This window comes from Amblyraja radiata, chromosome 16 (genome assembly GCF_010909765.2).
Source record: "Amblyraja radiata isolate CabotCenter1 chromosome 16, sAmbRad1.1.pri, whole genome shotgun sequence".
Lineage (NCBI taxonomy): Eukaryota > Metazoa > Chordata > Chondrichthyes > Rajiformes > Rajidae > Amblyraja > Amblyraja radiata.
In genome coordinates this window covers 51,336,053-51,343,720 of record NC_045971.1, presented here as the reverse complement: position 1 = coordinate 51,343,720, position 7,668 = coordinate 51,336,053, and the positions used below count along the sequence as shown (strand labels likewise).

At 51.3% G+C, this 7,668-nt stretch overlaps 1 pseudogene; it reads right to left on the bottom strand.

The window, feature by feature from the left end:
* Positions 1 to 5,409: 5,409 nt before the first annotated feature.
* The window catches only part of LOC116982309, a 999,615-nt pseudogene continuing 997,356 nt past the window's right edge, over positions 5,410 to 7,668 (bottom strand).

Sequence of the window (7,668 nt, the reverse complement as noted above, 5' to 3'; positions counted from 1 at the left end):
AAGCCTTTGACGTCAGGAGATGTTCCGAGACGTTTCTGGACGTTCTCGTGGGAATGTGGGCTTTATGTTATGATTGGACGAAGCTCGATGGGGAGACATGAGGTGGTGACCATAGTGAAGAAAGGTATAAAAGACAGATACAACCTCCATTTTTGTGTGTCTCTAGAGGATGATAGAGGAGGGACACCCTTTTCTGCGCAGAAATGTAATAAAGGAAAACTTGTTTCTTGACCTTGTCTCTGAAGAGTTTGTGATTGAATTTGTATCTCACAATGCTTTGGTACACGCTTCCAACAGAAGTGGAGAGAAGAGTGAATGACCGGGGCTTAAGGGAGAGAGGGGTTAGGGGTGGGAGTGGCCCTTGATTGTGACGATGGCATGCAATTAGGTTCCAATTGATAAATCTCTGATTAATAAAGTTGCCATTGAACATCTTGATTGATTGAAAGATGTTCTCTACAAATATGATGACGCGCAATCCATCAGAGACCCAGCAATCTCCAATTTCGTTAGGATGAATCACAATCATATCACATTGATGGCTTTATAGAAAAGTAGAGTGTAGAAACAGGCCCTTCGGCTCAACTTCCCACACCGGCCAGCATGTCCCAGCTACACTGGTCCCATCTGCCTGCCTTTGGACCCGTTCCTCTCATTATTTTTAACACCTCTATACGATCACGGCTCATCCTCGTGCGCTAAGGAATAGCGACCCAGCCTACTCAACCTCTCCCATAAGCTCAGACCCCCTAGCCTGGCAGCATCCGCGTAAATCTTCACTCATTGCCTGCCAGAGTCTAGGGGTCGGTGCTGTGGCCGCTGCTCTTCACGTTGTATATCAATGATTTGGACGAGGGAATTGAATGCTTGGTGCGAAGTTTGGTGATGCTGCGAAGGTCGGTGGAGGGGGCAGATAGTGTAGAGAAAGCAGCGACTCTGCCGAAGGATTTGGGCATGTTTGGAAAGTCGGCAAATACATGGCAGATGGAATATGGCGCAGCAAAATGCGGAGACCGGCATTTTGATAGTAGGAATCAATCGAAGATTATTTTCTAAATGAGGAGAGAATTCTGAAATCTGAGGTGCAAAGGGACTCGGGAATGCAGATACAGGATTCCTAACATATATTTTGCAATTCAAATTGATAGTAAGGCAGTAAAATGTAATGCAAGCAATTATTTGGGGAAGACAAGAAATGTCCCATGGCCATTTCCTCCTCATCCAATCCATAACTTCCCTTCCTTGCGCGTAAATGGTCCTCCCCGTATAATCCATATATAGTTGAAACCCATGGGATTTTTCATATTCCCAGTGGCCAAGGACATTTAACCTTCCCGATTCCCTACCTAAGTGTCTTGTTCTTTTTTTGTAAATTCCTACGGTCCCTGTCCCATCTCAACTTCCTAAAACTTACTTGTATTTCCTTTTGTGTAGGAATGAACTACAGATGCTGGTGTACCGTCGAAGATAGACACAAAATGCTGGAATAGCAGCGGTCAGGAAGCATCTCTGGAGAAAAGGAATAGGTGACGTTTGCGGTCGAGACCCAAATTCAGACTCATCAGTTTCCTTCAAGTGTATATTGTTTTTCAGAGATGCAGCGCGAAAAGAGTCCAGTCGGCTGGCCGAGCGTGCGGCGACCAGCAATTCCCCTACCGCAAAGTTATCCTACACACTAGGGATAATTTACAGACGCCAAATTAACCTGCCAACCTGTAAGACTTTGGAGTGTGTGTGGAAACCGGAGCACGCTGGGAAAACCGACGCGATGATAGGGGGAACATACAAACTCCGTGCAGATAAACACCAGTAGTAGAATCGACCCCGTGTCTCTGGCGCTGTAAAGCACCAGCTGTAGCGGGAATGCTGATACAGGATTCAGAAAAATGTAATTTGCAAGTCGAATTGATAGTAAGGCAGGAAATTGCAATTCAAGCATTTATTTGGGTAGGACAAGAATATTTTTTAAAAAACGGATGTAATATTGAGGGTTGAAAATGCACTGGTGAGCGCATTTGGGGTATTGTGACCAATTTGGGACCCTATATCTAAGGACTGATGTGTTGGCGTTGGAAAGGGTATGGAGGATGATTATGAGAATGATCACAGCACCGATTTGGGTTCACGTATGATAAACGTTTGACGACACTGTGCCTGCACTCGCTGGAGTGCAGAAGGAAGACGGGAGAACCTGACTGAAACAAATGGGTTGCAGAGGCTATCGCGTGAAGGCAGGGGAAGTAAGATCACCCACGATTAAATGGCGGAGTAAGCTAGAGTCATAGAGTGATACAGTGTGGAAACAGGCCCTTCGGCCCAACTTGCACTCACCGGCCAACATGTCCCAGTTACCCCAGTCCCACCTGCGTGCACTTGGTCCATATCACTCCAGATCTGTCCTAGCCATGTAGCTATGTAACTGTTTCTTGAACGTTGGGACAGTACCAGCATCAACTAGCTCCTCGGGCAGCTTGTACCGTACACCCACCAGCCTTTGTGTGAAAAGGTTCGCCTTCAGATTCCTTTTGAATATTTCCCCTTCACCTTCTACTTATGCCCTCTGGTCCTCGATTCCCCTACTTTGGGCAAGAGACCGTAAGAAATGTGGGAGAACTGGGAAGGACCCATTATCTGTTATTTGCACTTGATCAGTTCATTTATTCATGTGTGTGTATATTTATATAATGGTATATGGACACACTGATCTGTTTTGTAGTAAATGTCTACTATATTCTGTGTGCTGAAGCAAAGCAAGAATTTCATTGTCCTGTCAGGGACACATGACAATAAACTCTCTTGAACTTGAACTTGAAGGGGGAGGGGAGCGAGAGAGAGGGAAAGCAAGGGCTATTTGAAGTTAGAGAAGTCAATGTTCATAGCGCATGGGGCGTGAACTACCGAAGCAAAGTATGAGGTGCTGTTCCTCCAATTTGCGTTGGGCCTCACTCTGACAATGGAGGAGGGCCAGGACAGAAAGGTCAGATTGGGAATGTGAGGGGGTGTTAAAGTGCTGAGCAACCGGGAGATCAGGTAGGTTTCGGCAGACTGAAATGGGAGATCGACTGTCGGAACCTATAGGCCGGGTTGGGTCCGGACTGGGAATTCTGGGATCAGAGCTGGAATCCGCGAAGTTAAACAAGAGGCGCACGTAAGACCCGAGAAAGCAAAGGGGGCTGTGGTAACGTGATTTGATCGTTTATTGTGGAACGCCGAGGTTGAAGAGAGACTTGATGGAGGTATAAACATTATGAGAGTTATGCCCCTGTCCCACTTAGGAAACCTGAATGGAAACCTCTGGAGACTTTGCGCCCCACCGCTGGTTTCCGTGCGGTTCCCGGAGGTTTTTGTCAGTCTCCCTACCTGCTTCCACTACCTGCAACCTCCGGCAACCACCTGCTTCCACTACCTGCAACCTCCGGGAACCGCACGGAAACCTTGGGTGGGGCGCAAAGTCTCCAGAGGTTTCCGTTCAGGTTTCCTAAGTGGGACAGGAGCATAACAAGAGATAGGGTAGAGAGACACAGCAGGTTTCCCATGGGGGAAATGTGTAACCCCAGAGGGGTAGCTATGAAATAAAAGGAGGACATTTTAACGAAGATGTGCGGCATAGTTTCTTCGACCCGTCTATTGGAAAGGCTCTTCAATAGACGCGTCGAAGTGCCGTGAATAGAGGGATATGGATCATGTACTGGCAGATGAGATAAGTCTAACTTGGCAGCATGTTCGGCGCAAATCCTGTGGGCCGCTGGATCCGTTCCTGAGCTGTACTGTGGTATGTTCTGTGGTCTATGAATACTGGAGTATCTCCCATTGTCGGCGCCCGGTCAGCCCGCTCCATCAACACAAGGAGTTTCAATGACTGGAACGTTGTGGTCCTTGGACCCCCGGTGCTTTCAAGAAACAGATTGCTTCCCCCAATGACCAATCCCCATCTTTACAATCATCCCCATCCCGAGATACATCAGTGTGACGATTTGTGAGAGGCGATGATTTACGATGCCAGGACTCGTAGGATTGAGATTTAAAATGTTTGGAGTAAAGACAGCTGAGTAATGATCCTGTGGAGGTATATGAACCCATGAGCGGCATAGATAGAGTTCATGCACAGAAACCTTCAGCACCAAAGATGAATCAAAAACTAGAGGGCATAGGATCTAGATGAGAGGGGAAAGAGTTATAGGAATCTGAGGGGACATATTCCGGTGGGCGGCGCGACTCACGTCGCAGCGGTCTCTGCAGTCCGTATGTCTTTTTGTTATTTTTTGTCCCGTTTTAATGTAGTTTTTATTTTTTTTGATGGGGTATGTGTGATTGTGTGCGTGTGTGGGGGGGGACTTTTAAAATCTTTCCCCTGCACAGGGAACCCGACCTTTTCCCTGTCGGGTCTCCGTTGTCGTTGGGGCTGCAACGTGGAGCGGCCTCCAGCAGGAACGACCTGGGGCTCCAGTCACGGAGCTGCGCACCTATTCACCATCACGGAGCTGGCCGAGTTCGGAGCGGGTGGAGCGGTGGTGGCGCGCTGCTGCGACCCGACCCTCGGAGTTTCGGAGGCTCCAACCGCAGGTCCGGTGGACAGTAATATCGGGAGCCCGCGGGTCCCTGCTGGGAGACCGCTTTTCGGGGCTTCCGCAACGGCGACTTCTCCCGCCCGAGTCGCGGGGTCGAGGAGTACCTGGAGCGGGGCCTGACATCGCGCGGCGCGGCTTCAACGGCTGCGGGACTTTGCTGGCGCCCGCCGGGGGCTCCAACAACAAGACCCGGAGCGCGGCATTGCATCGCCCGGCGCGGCGTTAATGGTTGCGGGACAATTGCCATCGCCCGCCGGGGGCTTTGACTCTGACATCGGGAGGGGAATGGGTAATGGGGAATGGGGAGTGCAGGGGAGATATAAGTTTTTTTGCCTTCCATTACAGCGAGGAGGAGATGCGCTGTGATGGATGTCTGTGTAAATTGTGTTGTGTCTTCGGTCTTGTTTTCTTGTGTGTATGACTGCAGAAACAACATTTCATTTGAGCCTCTATGAGGTTCAAGTGACAAATAAATTGTATTGTTGTATTGTACATATATCTCTTAGGCGGTGGTGGGTACATGGAACGAGGTTCCAGGTGATCTAGTAGAGGCAGGTACAGTAACATTTATAGGATATGTATGCAGTTTCGTGTCGATGAATTGGATGGAATGATATTCGCCAAACGTGGGCAAATTGGATGATCAGAGATGAGGCGGCATGGTGGGCAAGGACAAGTTGGGCCGATGGGTCTGCTTCCACGGTATGAAACTATAGACATTATGCAATTGGGCCTTTGCGAAGGACGCAATAGCAAACTATGTCTTAAATATATTTAATTTCATAAATTAGATCTACACCAGTATTAAAAATAACTAATCTTTCCAGATATACAACAACATTCACTCTTCCTCTTCCGCCTTCCTGTCCAGATCCGCCGAATCGATGCCCACTTCCTCGTAGTCCTTCTCCAGCGACGCCATGTCTTCCCGCGCGTCCTGGAACTCTCCTTCCTCCAGACCCTCTCCCACGTACCAGTGGACAAAGGCCCGCTTGGCGTACATCTTGTCGAACTTGAGGTTCATGCGGGTCCAGGCCATGGATATGGCGGTGGTGTTGCTCAGCATGCAGACGGCTCGTTGCACCTTGGCCAGGTCGCCCCCCGGCACCACCGTCGGGGGCTGGTAGTTGATGCCCACCTGCGGGGGAGAGAAAGAAGAGACTCATAGAAACTTTCAATGGTATCCATTGCGAGCTAAATGTTAAGAAACCCGGGCCACCGTTCAGGAAGGTTCTCGTCTGTTCTTGATGTGGTAGATATCACAATACAGTGTGGAACCGCGGGTTGGATCAAGCTTATGTTACGTAGATTGGTCTACAAGCTACACCTACCTTGAACCCGGTCGGGCACCAGTCCACGAACTGTATGGAGCGCTTGGTCTTGATGGTGGCGATGGAGGCGTTGACGTCCTTGGGCACCACGTCCCCGCGGTACATCATGCAGCACGCCATGTATTTGCCCTGGCGGGGGTCGCACTTGAGCATCTGGTTGGCCGGCTCGAAACAGGCGTTGGTGATCTCCGACACGGACAGTTGCTCGTGGTAAGCCTTCTCGGCCGAGATCAGGGGCGCGTAGGTCACCAGCGGGAAGTGAATGCGCGGGTAGGGGACCAGGTTGGTCTGGAGCTCGAGCAGGTCCACATTGAGGGCGCCGTCGAAGCGCAGAGAGGCGGTGATGGACGACACTACTTGCGCCAGCAGGCGGTTGAGGTTGGTGTAGGTGGGGCGCTCGATGTCCAGGTTCCGCCGGCAGATGTCGTAAATAAAATGTCGTAAATAGCCTCGTTGTCCAGCATGAAGGAGCAGTCGGAGTGCTCCAGGGTGCAGTGGGTGACCAGCACCGCGTTGTAGGGCTCGACCACGGCGGTGGAGATATGCGGCGCCGGGTAGACGGAAAACTCCAGCTTGGATTTCTTGCCGTAGTCGACGGAGAGTCTCTCCATGAGGAGGGAGGTGAAGCCCGAGCCGGTGCCGCCCCCAAAACTGTGGAAGATGAGGAACCCCTGCAGTCCGGTGCACTGGTCGGCCTGTGGGCAGATAAAGCGGAGAGCATTGAGAAGGAGAAAGGTGGGGTGAGTGTGAGTGTTGCAGGAGTAAACTGACCCTCTGGAGAGGTGTCTAACGTCTGTGGTCCCACCCTAACAACAATAATTTGTGTGTAACATCTGGAATTGGACAGTTGCTAGAGAGTATTCTGAGGGATAGGTCATTCACGAAGTGCGGAATTGTCGCGGGCGAACCAGGAGCGCCAGATCGTTGAATAACGGGCGCTGGTTCACGGTTGGATTCGGTTCCACAACCTACCAGCTTCCGGATGCGATCCAGGACCAGGTCGACGATCTCCTTGCCGATGGAGCAGTGGCCCCGGGCGTAGTTGTTGGCCGCGTCCTCCTTGCCGGCGATGAGCTGTTCGGGGAGGAAGAGTAGCCGGTATGTACCGGTCCGCACTTCATCTACAGGGGAGCAAACAGAAAACGGAGAATGAACCAGCTCATTAAGAAACGGGTTTATTAAGAATCACACGCCCCTCGTCAAACGCCGCGGGGAAGGTTTCAGACAAGGCTCAACATGTCAGGATTCTCCCGTTTCACCTTACCGATCACCGTGGGCTCCAGATCAATGAACACGGCCCGGGGGACGTGCTTGCCCGCCCCCGTTTCGCTGAAGAAGGTGTTGAAGGAGTCGTCGCCGCCCCCGATGGTCTTGTCGCTGGGCATCTGTCCATCCGGCTGGATCCCGTGCTCCAGGCAATAGAGCTCCCAGCAAGCATTGCCGACCTGAACTCCGGCCTGGCCGATGTGGATGGAGATACACTCACGCTGGAGAGAGAGAGAAAGATGGGATGGGTCGGTGGAGGAAAGGGGGAAGAGATGATTGCGTTATTCCCACGGATATCGGTCCGAGTGCTAACATTCCCCGCACGCCCCACCACAATGTGCGACCGGATCAACGCGTTTACGCAGCGTGGTCACCGCGGAATCACTCTGCTTCCATGGGCCTTCGTTCCCGGTTCTCTGGAGTTATCCCGGCTCTCCCCATCACCGGTTTCACACGACGCCCCGCCGCCCAGCCCCGGGATCACCCACCATGATGTCCCTTCC